The 14,029-nt window shown below is 37.3% G+C and overlaps 1 protein-coding gene and 1 pseudogene across 2 annotated transcripts in view; one reads left to right on the top strand and one right to left on the bottom strand.

Annotated features, from left to right (window-relative positions):
- Positions 1–14,029, bottom strand: part of CDH18 (cadherin 18) — a 1,280,123-nt gene that overhangs the window by 706,330 nt on the left and 559,764 nt on the right. The gene's annotated exons all lie outside the window — the stretch shown is intronic.
- Positions 9,304–11,978, top strand: LOC101119162 (spermatid perinuclear RNA-binding protein-like; annotated as a pseudogene).

The following is a 14,029-nucleotide window of genomic DNA, read 5'->3' as shown; positions in this document are numbered from 1 at the left end:
ACATTAAAAGGAAATATTACTTAGTACCATGATATTAAACAAAAATCCCTGCCCAACAAACACCAAAAAGAAAAAGAAACCAGAAGCCACAATATTTACCATTTTTATGTTTTTAAATTTTAGAATAACTCAAGTACTTGTCTTATTAAAGATAAAGAACTTTTTATGGTTTGCATATCAGAAATTAGCTGTGATGTTGGCAGACTGTGAGCAGGCCTTCATGGAGTAGGAACAAATTGTTTGCAGTATCTCCATTTACTTATTATGTTAAGTTATAGAAAACCCAAAGAACCACACTCCAAATGTGAAACACAAAGAATATTTTTGACTGAGCAACAGTTAGTCACTCAGTCGTGTCCAGCTCTTTGCAACCCCATGGACTGTAGCCTGCCAGGGCACAGTGGGCATTGACAAATACCACATTTTGCTGGTGCGTAATCTAACCTCAAATTTTAACAACTTGTCTAATATTTCATTTAGCTGAAAAATCATCCTGGTCATTGCTTTAGATAACTTTCCAGTAATGCAAATGCACTCGTTATTTGTGACTCCCAGACACTGTTCTGGTGTCATGCTCTGGTTGCTGTCCTTGTGCAGTCACTCAGTCTTGTCCTGCTCTGTTGTTCTTCGGTGGCTCAGTTGTGTCCCACTCCTTGCGACTCCATGGACTGCAGCAAATCAGGCTTCCCTGTCCTTCACTATCTCCCAGAGTTTGCTCAAAGTTATGTCCATTGAATCGGTGATAACATCTAACCATCTTATCCTCCATCATCCCCTTCTCCTGCCTTCATTTTTCCCAGCATCAGGATCTTTTCCAGTCAGTTCTTTGCCTCAGGTGGCCAAAGTATTGAAGCTTAGCCTCAGTCCTTCCAATGAATACTCAGGGTTGATTTCCTTTAGGATTGACTGTTTTGATCTCCTTGCAGTTCAAGGCACTCTCAAGAGTCTTCCCAGCACCACAGTTCAAAACTATCAATTTTTCAGCACTCAGCCTTCTTTATGGTCCAATTATCCCATCCATACATGACTACTGGAAAAACCATTGCTTTGACTATTCAGACCTTTGTTGCAAAGTGATATCTCTGCTTTTTAATATGCTCTCCAGGTTTGTCATAGCTTTACTTCCAAGGATCAAGCATCTTTTAATTTCATGGCTGTAGTCACTGTCTGCAGTGATCTGGAGCCAAAGAAAATAAATTCTATGCCCCAACCACTGATGTTGAAGAAGATGAATTTGAAAAGTTCTATGAAGAGCTACAAGACCCTCTAGAAAACACCGAGAAAAGATGTCCTTTCATGACAGGGGACTGGACTGCAAAAGTAGGAAGTCAAGTGATACCTGGAGCAACAGGCAAGTTTGGCCTTGAAGTAGAAAATTAAGCACAGCTAAAGGTAACAGAGTTATGTCAAGAGAACGCACTGGAAATAGAAAACACCCTCTTTCAACAACCCTAGAGATCATTCAATAAATGGACATCAACAGGTGGCCAATACTGAAATCAGATTGATTATATTCATTGCAGCCAAAGATGGAGAAGCTCCACACAGTCAGCAAAAACAAGACTGGGAGCTGACTGTGGCTCAAATCACGAACTCCTTTATGATTCAAAATTCAGACTTAAATTGAAGAAAGTAGGGGAAACCACTAGGCCATTCAGGTATGACCTAAATCAAATCCTTGTGATTATGTAGTGAAAGTGACAAATAGATTCAAGGGAATAGATTTGATAGACACAGTGCCTGAAGAACTATGGATGGAAGTTTGTAACATTATACAGGAGGTGGTGATCAAAACCATCCCCCAGAAAAAGAAATGTGAAAAGGCAAAATGGTTGTCTGAGGAGGACTTTACAAATAGCTGAGAAAAGAAGAGAAGTGAAAGGCAAAGGAGAAAAAGAAAGATATACCCATCTGAATGAAGAGCTCCAAAGGATAGCAAAGAGATAGGAAAACCTTCTTAAGAAAACAATGCAAAGAAAGAGAGGAAATCAATATAATGGCAAAGACTAGATATTTCTTTAAGCAAATTAGAGATAACAATGAACTATTTCATGCAAAGACAGGCCACCCTCTAGATAAGACACTAAATTTCCCTCTCTCTAGCAGACCTAGACATTCTGCCTCCTAAATATCTTTAGTTATAAATGTATCACAGAAACTTTTGCCTTATAAATTCCACAAGCAGTATGAAGCTGACCCTCTTAGCACTGAGTAAACGTTGTGTGTACATTTGTCTGTCTCCACAAACAGATGCCCTGTTTCCCCTGGGTAGGAATGTTACTTAGCATAAAGTTTTGTGTTAAGCTCACAAATACATGGTAAGGAAAGACTGGCAATGAAGTAAAAGCATAGAGTTATAAACACACATGTGATTTATTTGAGATACTTCCTATGTCTTCTTATAAAGTATTATATTTTATACCATATAAAATAATCTAGAATAACATATTTATTGTTTACCCATGCCTTTAATGGGTTATTGTGAAAACAAGCATTATCAGCCATCACTTAAAACTTGCTCTACCATTTCAGAAACCACACTGTGCAAAAGGTGGCAGTGATAAATCATCTTTGGACTTCATAAAATAAAAACACCATGGTTGAAAGTCAGCTATTTGATTTAGAATGTAACAGAAAGTCTGATGACATTTTTTCCCATTTCATATACAGATAAACTGAAGAGCAAGAGACAAATTGACTTTATCAAGAAAAATTGGCAAATAAAATGGTTCGTCACTGCTATTTATCTTGATTCTTTTGTTTCTTGTTCTTAAGCGGGGGCTGTTTTAGCAGCCAAGCTTTTATTTCTTTTGAGAACAGCATGTGTCAACAACCTCAACTTCATTTATTATAATTAAGAAGTCAATTTTATCTTTTCAATTTCTGTGTGATTTTATCTGCCTGTTTACAGACATAAATTTGGAGGAGTCTTTTCTTTTTTTTTTAATTATGAGTTCTATTGTTTGACTTTTTAGATACCTGTAGGCACAACACTTAACAGAAGACCTTGGTTCTTCTGCTGGTCAGAATGCTTACAGCTATGTGGTCTTACAATAGTCGGTTCAATTCTGATTTTCAGCTTTCAGCGTAACTCTGTAAAATAAAGACATTCTAATGTGTTCAGTTTAATGCATTCACTGAACTACTGTGAGAACCAGTTCGAGTAACTTCTCTGAAAACATCTTAGAAATTATAAAATCTACAAACCCAAAGTCTTATAAGACATAATAGAATCCCTAACAAATATAATACAGATATTTTCTATTTGTATAATTAGTTTTATAAATTAGTCTAATTGCTATTCATTATCTTTATCACTGAGACTAACTTTTTCTGCTTAACAGTTGTGTACTTTTTGGTCCTTGTAATTCCTGAGAACCTGGAAATATGGACTCCTGAGATTAGCTGTGAAACCCAGTTTCTTCCTCTATATTGAATCCAAGTACCCACAACATGATCCTGTCCAAACCGCAGTGCCTTGCTTTGACCCCAAACAATATCAAGAAAATGACAATATATTGTCCAGGCTACCTCATAGGTTTATGATTTCTAAGTTTTTGTCAGAATGTTGGGAAAACTTATCTTCTTTAATTTTTAGTTGATTTTACACTTGTTTTTCTACTAAATTTAAACTGCTTAAAAAACTGAGTCTTTGCTTGAGTATCTTTACTCATTAAAAAAATAAAACTGATAATATATATAATAAAATTATATTTGGGGATGTATCATTTGTGAGGTCTCTATTTTAGGGGTTGATGTCAAGTAGATAAAATTAATTTGGTATAAAAGTTCCAACACAAAAATATTATAATTATAAATAATATATGTTTTATATAAATAATATGTGATAAATATGTAATGTAAATTATATAAATATGTGTATAAATATAAATAAATAATATAAACTCTAAAATTTCACTTCCTTAAATATAAGTACCTTGAACAGTAGTTTAGACATTTATAATTTCATTATATGAAAAAAATGAATAATAGAAATTACAATATTTTAATATCTTGAGACTTTAATAGAAAGATATTTAATACCATAAAGGCTATTCTTACAGTGTTTAAAATGAATTATTTATTTTTTCAAAATATATTCAAATAGCTACGTGATTCACTGGAGGCAACTTTAAAATGGAGTTGTTTTTACTGACTGCATTTTCAAAGTAGGTTTATGTATTTTATGAAATATGCAAAAATGATGATGATTAATGCTAGAAAACCAATATCAAAAATCTGGCCAGATCTTGTAACAAAAACTGTATCAACTGATGATAAATTCTGAAAGTTTAAATACAGTATAAATTGTAATTTGTTTTTTTCCCAAGTCTGTATATATTTCTCTGACTATCTTGAATATGAAGCACAAAAAGAAATGTTTGAAAATGCAGAGCCTTGGACTCTATGCTTTCTAAGATTCTAACAGAGTTTTGCAATAAGTGCTATTAGACCTACCCGACCTCCCTCTCTCCTCACATCCTCAATGACCTCAGGGATACAGTCAATGTATCTCAATGAAATGTGAGTTTAAAAGATCTAATTTTGTCTTCTTTTTTTAAGGAATATGCCCAGAGACTAAAACATGATAATATACTCTTCATACTTTACTTAAAAACAATGGCAGTAAAATGTAAGTAAACAGATGTGACAAATGGGGAAAGAGCTATATTTGAGATGCTCAGTGAAAGTTTTCTGATTTTATTAGAGGCAGAAAATATGATAGTGTTAACAGCCAAATATGAAAAAAAAAATAACCTCTAACACTCTCAAAATAAATTTGCCTTTTAAAGAACAGGTTATACTAATACTGGCCACCGAAAAATGGGCTTAGTTTATATGTAATTGTGCAAAATTAAGAGTGTTTCTAGTTACAGTGTAATTCAATAGTACTTTGCACATTACTTTTAATTCTTTAAAGAGAAAAGAAGCAATATGATATCTAACTAAATATCTGAATTCATAATAGATGCTTTTATGCATTTTGGACTTCCTCCAATTTTTATTTACTTTTCTTCTATATTTACTTGTGTGCTGTATTTTGGAACTAACATTAGAAACAACACATAAAACAAATACTGTATGATTTTACTTCAAGGTGTAATTTAAAGGCAAAAATCAAGCTCATAGATAGAGAAACCAGTTTGGTGGCTGCCAGAGGTGGAGAGTGGGGGTGGACAAAATAAGTGAAGAGGGTCAAAAGGTACACGCTTCCAGTTATAAAATAAATTATAAGGAAGGAAAGTACAGCATGGTGACTATAGTTAATAACAATATATTGCATACTTGAAAGTTGCCAAGGGGTTAATCTCAAAAATCCTCATCACAAGAAAAACAAACTTGTAACTATATATGGTGATGAATTTTAACTAGAGTTTTTGTGGTGATTTTACCAAATGTACAAATATTGAATAATTATGCTATATGTGTGTGTGCGTTAGTTGCTCAGTCATGTCCAACTCTTTGTGATCCCATGGACTATAGTCCTCCAGGTTCCTCTGTCCATGGGATTCTCCATGCAAGAATACTGGAGTGGGTTGCCATTTCCTTCTCCAGGGGATCTTCCCAACACAGGGATTGAACCGGGGTCTCTTGCATTGCAGGCAGGTTCTTTACCATTTGAGCCAACAGGAAAGCTCTCATTATGCTATATACCTGAAATTAATGTTACATGGAAATACACCTCAATAATAAAATCCATAACAAAAAGGAAAATCTCAGTGTCAAAAGCAATTCTGTAACACTATACACACTGAATAACACATTATAAACCAACTTATCTTTTTTTCTTTCAGGTTTTAGCTTGAAGGCTATTCTTTTGTAAATATAAATTTATTTATTTTAATTGGAGGTTAATTACTTTACAATATTGTATTGGTTTTGCCATACATTAACATGAATCCGCCACAGGTATGCACGTGTTCCCCATCCTGAACCCCCTCCTTCCTCCCTCCCCGTACCATCCCTCTGGGTCGTCTCAGTGCATCAGCCCCAAGCATCCAGTATCATGCATCGAACCTGGACTGGTGATTCATTTCATATATGATATTATACATGTTTCAATGCCACTCTCCCAAATCATCCCACCCTCTCTCTCTCTGTAAGAACATGTTATTCTAAGAGAAATATGCATCCTAATCTTAATTGTAACATTATTTAAAAACCAAGATTCGGAAACAGGTGTTCATTGCTAGATGGATTGATAAACGAAGGGTAGTGTATACGCACAATGGAATACTATTCAGCTATATAAAGAATAGAGTCTTGCCCTTTGCAACATCATGAATGGACCTTAAGGGCATTACATTAAGTGAAGTAAGTCAGACAGAGAAAGACAAATACTATATTATTTTATTTATATGAAGAAAGTAAAAACAAAGCAAGAAGATTGATACAGAGAACAGACTGGTGGTTTTCAGAGTGGAGGGGGAGTGTTTTGTGGAATAGAAAGGGTAAAAGGGGTCAAAGGTAGAAATTTCCAGTTATAAAACAATTAAGTCATAGGATATAAAGTACAAATACTGTACTGAATATTCAAAAGTTCCTAAGAGAAAATCTTAAAAGTTCTCATCACAAGGGAATATAGAATAAAAATTTAACTATGTATGGTGACAGATTTTAACAAGAATTATTATTGTGGCCATTTTTCAATAAACAGTGAATCATCATGTTGTTTACCTGAAACCAACATATAGTCAATAGTCAATGGTCACTCAGTTGTATCCAACTCTTTGTGACCCTATGAACTATATAGTCCATGGAATTCTCCAGGCCAGAATACTGGAGTGGGTAGCCTTCCCTTCTCCAGGGAATCTTCCCAAATCAGGGATCAATCCCAGGTCTCCAGTACTGCACATGGATTCTTTACCAGTTGAGTCACAGTGGAAACCCAAGGATACTGGAGTGGGCAGCCTATCCCTTCTCCAGCAGATCTTCCTGACTCAGCAATCAAACCAGGGACTCCTGCATTGCAGGCAGATCCTTTAATAACAGTTATCTGCTGCTGCTGTTGCTAAGTCACTTCAGTCGTGTCTGACTCTGTGCGACCCCATCGACAGCAGCCCACCAGGCTCCCCCATCCCTGGGATTCTCCAGGCAAGAATATCGGAGTGGGTTGCCATTTCCTTCTCCAATGCATGAAAGTGAAAAGTGAAAGTGAAGTCACTCAGTCGTGTCCGACTCTTGGCGATCCCATGGACTACAGCCTACCAGGCTCCTCTGTCCATGGGATTTTCCAGGCAAGAGTACTGGAGTGGGGTGCCACTGCCTTAGGGAAGCCCAAAACTAATATAGCATTATATTAAATATTCCTTCAACAAATAAAAACAGAAAACCAATACTATGGTGTTACAGATATAATGTATGTGGTAAGGGTATAAAAACATGTCCAGCAATCTCAGGATATTGGTGACTTCTAAGGAGGAAGATTAGGAAAATGATGCAACAATGGGCAGAGGAGTAGTTTGGTTTTATATTATTCTCTTTTCCAAGAAAAGATGCCTAAAGGATATCTGGGAAATTGTTAATTTTCTTTTTTTAAGAAGTGATAACTGGTTGTCAGTTACATTCTTTTTTGTATATGCTTACAATATTACAATTAGAAAACTAAAGGTTGTCAAAGAACAGTAAAAATATTTTGTATAGCTATTATTAAAGATAAGATAGGGTTGGGGAAATCACTTTGACTTGCTAATCAAGTTGTTGACTACAAAATTATCTCCCAAATCAGCAAATTTTATATTGAGCACATCATTATAATAATTAAAATATATAGGTCACAAATGGATTATTTTTGTCATTCTAATAACTCATTAGAAATAGTAGTTTATTGAAGTAATGGATAGTTTGGTGTTAAAACACAATAAATAAAACAGTTCAGTAAAATAATTTCATTACTCTGATTAACTTCAACGCAAAATGTCTTACCAATATTCCTTTACTCTGAAAATGCTCCTGAACTATAAAATTCACATGAGTCTTTTTGTTGTGTAGGTTCTAAGTCTAATTTTTAGGACCCCGCGGACAGTAAACCACCAGGCTCCTATGTCCATAGGATTTTCCAGGCTAGATTATTGAAGTGGGTTGCCATTTCTTCTCCAGAGGATATTTCCAACCCTCGTCTTCTGCATTGGCAGGTGGATTGCTTAACACTGAGCCACCAGGGAAGCCCTCAAATGAGGCTAATGAGTTAGTAGATAGGCAAAAGGGAATTTTGCTTTCTTATTCCACTCATTGCTGCTTGATTTTGTTTTAAATTTTTACTGCTTCAAGGGGTTATAAACTAAGCATTCTTAAATTAGTCATCATTCAGGCAATGAAAGCTATTTTCATTAGCCAAACATGTGAAGCTTGCCACCACCTCAGGACCTTTGCACATGCTATGGTTTCTATTTAAGATGCTTTTTCTGAGACTTTTAAATTAGACTGTTCTTTCTAATATATACATGAGGTTTAAGCGTTATTTCCCCCTAGAAAGGCCTCTTATTCAGTCTATGCAAAGTTATCTTTTTCCACTGACACACTGTTATTATCTTCCCAGCATCTATTTTCTGAAATTATGTTTATTGCTCCTTGGAAGAAAAGCAACACCAAACATAGATAGCATATTAAAAAGATGAGGCATTACTTTGCCTACAAAGGTCTGTATAGTCAAAGCTATGGTTTTTCCAGTAGTCATGTATGATTGTGAGAGCGGGCAACAAAAAAGGCTGAGTGCCAAAGAATTGATGCCTTTGAACTGTGGTGCTGGAGGAGACTCTTGAGAGTCCCTTGGACAGCAAGGAGATCAAACCAGCCAATGTTAAAGAAAATCCACCCTGAATATTCATTGGAAGGACTGAAGCTGAAGCTGAATCTCCAAGACTTAGGTCACTTGATGGAAAGAGTTGAGTCATTGGAAAATACCCTGATGCTGGGAAAGACTGAGGCAGGAGGAGAAAGGGATGACTGAGGATGAGATGGTTTTATGGTATCACTGGCTCAGTGGACATGAGTTTAAGCAAGCTCAAGAAGATGGTGAAGGAAAAGGAAGCATGGAGTGCTGTCCATGGGGTTCCAATGAGACAGACATAACTGTGTGACTGAACAATATATATTTGTTGTCCCTTTTACCTTCTTAAGTATAAAATAAAAATAAATTTAGAGAAGAAACTTTCTCTTGTTTACCAATGTATTTCAATACTCTAGAATATGTACGACATAGACACTGCTAAAAAATTGTTCGTTTGTTCAATGATATAAATGCTAACCTTAAGCAAGGTACAAACAAAAAAGTAAAAGTAGGGAGACTGGAGCCCCGAGAGACACCAGGGCAGCAGCCACCGCCGCCGCCCTGGCTGGGCTGAAGAGCCAGTGAAGCTGGCTGACTAGGAGGTGGCGGTGGCGGAGTGGGAACAGGGACCTGGCGCGGGCAGAGTGTGGCGGTGCGGTGTACTCTAGAGAACAAGCCTTCAGATATCTTTGCCATATTGACTCTGAGCCATCAGGGGACTCAGGCTTATGAGGAGGTACTGTTACACAAAGCAGTGTCTAGTGAAAACAACAAGAAAGAGGGGAAAGGATCAGAAGAAGCAGCTAAAATACTATAGAAAACCATGAGATCTATCAGATCTTTTGCCAATGATGATCACCATGTTATGGTGAAACATTCGACAATTTATCCATCTCCAGAGGAACTTGAAGCTGTTCAGAATATGGTATCTACTGTTGAGTGTGCTCTTAAACATGTCTCAGATTGGCTAGATGAAACAAGTAAAGGTACAAAAGCAGAGGGTGGGACAGAAGTAAAGAAGGAAGAGGCCGTAGACACCTATTCCAAGGATCAAGGTGGTCGGACATTGTGTGGTGTAATGAGGATTGGCCTGGTTGCCAAAGGCTTGCTGATTAAAGATCATATGGACTTGGAGCTGGTTTTAATGTGCAAAGACAAACCCACAGAGACCCTGTTAAGTACAGTCAAAGATAATCTTCCTATTTAGATTCAGAAACTCACAGAAGAGAAATATCAAGTGGAACAATGTGTAGATGAGGCATCTATTATAATTTGGAAAGAAAAGAACCCACACTTGACTTTGAAGGTGATTCCCCTCTAATTAGAGACAAATTGGAGAAGGATGGAGAAAACGTTGCAATGAAATATCCTCCAGACTTATTGGACAGGCAGAAATGCCTGAATGCCTTGGTGTCTTCTACATGCCAAATGGTTTCAGGCAAGGGCAAATGGATTAAAGTCATGTGTAATTGTCCTCCACATTCTCTGTGATTTGTGCAACAGAGTCCCCACATGGGCACCATTAAAAGGATGGCCACTAGAGCTTATATGTGAAAAGTCTATAGGTACTTGTAATAGACCTTTGGGTGCTGGGGAGGCCTTGAGATGAGTAATGGAGTGTTTGGCATCTGGAATTCTACTTTCTGGGGGTCCCGGTCTTCATGATCCTTGTGAGCAAGATCCAACAGATGCTCTGAGCTATATGACCATCCACCAAAAAGAAGATATTACCCACAGTGCACAGCATGCACTCAGACTATCAGCCTTTGTTCAGATTTATAAAGTGCTGGAGATGGACCCCCTTCCATCTAGTAAGCCTTTTCAGAAATATTCCTGGTTAGTTACTGAGAAAGAAGGTGCTGGGTCTTCAGCTCTGAAGAGGCCATTTGAAGATGGATTAGGGGATGATAAAGATCCCAATAAGAAGATGAAATGAAACTTAAGGAAAATTCTGGACAGTAAAGCGATAGACCTTATGAATGCTGAATCAGATCAGGCCTGGGCTTCAGTATAAGCTCTTATCTCAGTCTGGCCCTGTCCATGCTCCAGTCTTCACAATGTCTGTAGATGTGGATGGTACAACATATGAAGCCTCAGGACCATCCAAGAAAACAGCAAAGCTTCACGTAGCAGCGAAGGTACTGCAGGCAATGGGATACCCAATGGACTTTGATGCAGATATTGAATGCATGAGTTCTGATGAAAAGTCAGAAAACGAAGGCAGAAATGAAACAGTGTCTTCAAACGCAAGCAATAATACTGGAAATTCTACAACTGAAATCTCCAGCACCTTAGAGGTAAGAACTCAGGGCCCTATCCTCACAGCAAGTGGCAAAAATCCTGTAATGGAGCTCAATGAAAAAAGAAGAGGTCTCAAGTATGAACTCATCTCGGAGACTGGTGGAAGCCACGACAAACGCTTTGTGATGGAGGTAGAAGTGGATGGACAAAAATTCAGAGGTGCAGGTCCAAATAAGAAAGTGGCAAAGGCAAGTGCAGCTTTAGCTGCCCTGGAGAAGCTGTTTTCTAGACCCAATGCAGGCAATAATAAGAAAAAGATTATCCCTCAGGCAAAGAGTGTTGTGAATACAGCTGTGTCTGCAGCAGTCCAAGCTGTTCAGGGCAGAGGAAGAGGAACTCTAACAAGGGGGGGCTTTTGTTGGGGCCACAGCTGCTCCCGGCTACATACATAGCTCTAGGCTATGGAACACCCTATGGTTATAGTGCAGCTGCCCCTTCCTATGGTTTACCCAAGAGAATGGTTCTGTTACCCGTTATGAAATTCCCAACATATCCCATTCCCCCCTACTCATTCTGTTAGCAAATGACAGAAGCTAATTCCTATTCCGACAACAACCCAGTACATACAGAATGTTAGTGAAAAGGCCTTTTTATCCTGCTTTCTTTGAACACATACTTGATCAAAATTATTTGTAAAGAACATCTTTTCCTACTTTTTGATTTTAACAAATGAAAATTTAGTTCTCTAAAACTAGAAAACAAACAAAAAAGAAACTAGTTCTGTGAAACGGTACCTCATTTCTGGAAGATAACTTATACCAGCCCTTCTGTTCTAGGGAAATAAGTCTAGCAGTTCAAAGTTTAAGTTTTAAGAGGAATATCAGATTATGCAAAATTAAATTTGTGAAGGATGTATAGAGTCTCAAACACTGATCACAAATAAACTGCTTTGTTGTAACACAGAAAAAAAAAAAGGAAAAGTAAGTGTTTTCGGTTAAGTTAGATAAAGATCATTTTGTTTCTTCTTGAAAATGCTTGGGTAGTCCATACCTTTCATGAAAATAAAAAACAGAGCTAGAGAAGCTTTGGAGAAGAGAATGAGTGTCATTTTCATCTGGGTGAAACATATTTTGCAACTATTGGTCTGCAATTGGGGTTAATTAAGATGAGGGATAAAAATGTTGGAGGCCCTCAAGTACAGAGGTAAGGAATATTTGGCATCACTAGAGGAGAAATGACTAAAAAGAGAAGATGGTTAAGGACAGAATTTTGAGATATATGAGAAAGTTAAGGTCATCAAATAAACTGAGGAACTGAGAGATAAGTTGACTTTCTGGTGGTCAAAGTGAAAGACTACGTTAAGGATGTGATATTGGTCAGTTTATAGGAAAACCAACAAGGAGCTATTGGATTGGGGAAATAGATGGTCATTGGTGACCATAAAAATTGATTCTGAGTTTCGGCCAGAGTGCTATCAGTGAATATAAAACTGAAACAATGAGTGCTAAGGACACAGGCAAGGAGTCCATAGGATTCTGCTGCTGTGCTGGGCTTAGTTGCCTCTGACTCTTTGCAACTGCAGCCCACCAGGATCCTCTGTCGATGGGGATTCTCCAGGCAAAAATACTGGAGTTGGTGGCCATGCCCTCCTCCAGGGGATCCTCCCAAACCAGGGATCAAACCCAGGTCTCCTGCACTGCAGGTAGATTCTTTACCAGCTGAGCTACCAGGGCAGCCCTCCATAGGATGCTATCTCTAAGTAATTTGATGTCAAGGAGTGTGTGCATGCTCAGTAATTTTTGACTCCCTATGACTCCATGGTCTGTAGCCCACTGGGCTCCTCTGTCCATGGAATTTTGCAGGCAAGAATACTATAGTGGGTTGCCATTTCCTAGTTCAGGGGATCTTGCTGACTGAGGGATCAAACCTGCATCACTTGCCTCTCCTGTATTGGCAGGCGGATTTTTTACCAATTGTGTCACCTTGGAAGCATGCCATCTGAGCCACAAGGGAAGCTCAAGAATACTGGAGTGGGTAGCCTATCTCTTCTCCAGTAGATCTTCCCAACCCAGGAATCAAACCAGGGTGTCCTGCATTGCAGGTGGATTCTTTACCAACTGAGCTATGAGGGAAGCCCTATGTAAAGGAGAGAGGGAGAAGTAAATAACTGCACCAAGGTTTTGGTGATGGGTGACTGAGTCCTCATCTCAAAAACGATGGAATAAATTCAAAAGTGTGAATAGGCTGCATAACATAAAACACTGAACAACTGGAAGATAATTTAATACATTTTCATTTACTTCCATTTAATACTCTTTAAATTCTATAATTTAGTATCTTGGAAGAGATGGAGCCAGAGTATATAACATATAGCAATTATGATCAATAGAAAATAATTCTAATAGTGAATTCTAATCTCTGAAGAAAGATCACTCATCAACTCATTCAAAGCTATTAAAAAATCTCTCTTCCCCATTTTTCTAAAATTTTAGGTGAACAAGTTTAATGGACTCATTCATTCTGGTTTGTCTAGAGAATAAAGGTATAATAATTTCTGGAGGCTATGTAAATATATCCAAAATGAAACTGAGATTTGGAGTTAAAATGCGAATTACTCATCTCAGTCATTTGACTATATGAGATGAAATATGCCCTTTAATAAAGAATGAGGCATTATAGACAAATCAGAATTTCAAATCTGAAAAAAAATCTTTAAACTTCATGTAGTTTTCTTTTCCCCTCTGTTGCTGTTAAAATAATATAAAAAGTCCTGCTAAGATTTAGCTAAAGATATAACTCCCTATCCTTCCTTATGGTAGTTGAGAATACTTAAAAATTTCCCAAGTTAGCAAGAGAAATATGTTTGAAAGGACATAGCTAAACAAAATAAATGAGATAAAATTGTTACTTAGTTCTGATAATTTTTATATAATTCCCCCAAATGGTTGCTTCTGCCCCTTTGCCCCTACACTTTTTTTAATCAGCCCATATTTTAGGGCATGTTGATGCAACACTTGG

Source organism: Ovis aries, chromosome 16 (assembly GCF_016772045.2).
Source record: "Ovis aries strain OAR_USU_Benz2616 breed Rambouillet chromosome 16, ARS-UI_Ramb_v3.0, whole genome shotgun sequence".
Classification (NCBI taxonomy): domain Eukaryota; kingdom Metazoa; phylum Chordata; class Mammalia; order Artiodactyla; family Bovidae; genus Ovis; species Ovis aries.
This window is presented reverse-complemented; position numbering and strand designations above follow the sequence as displayed.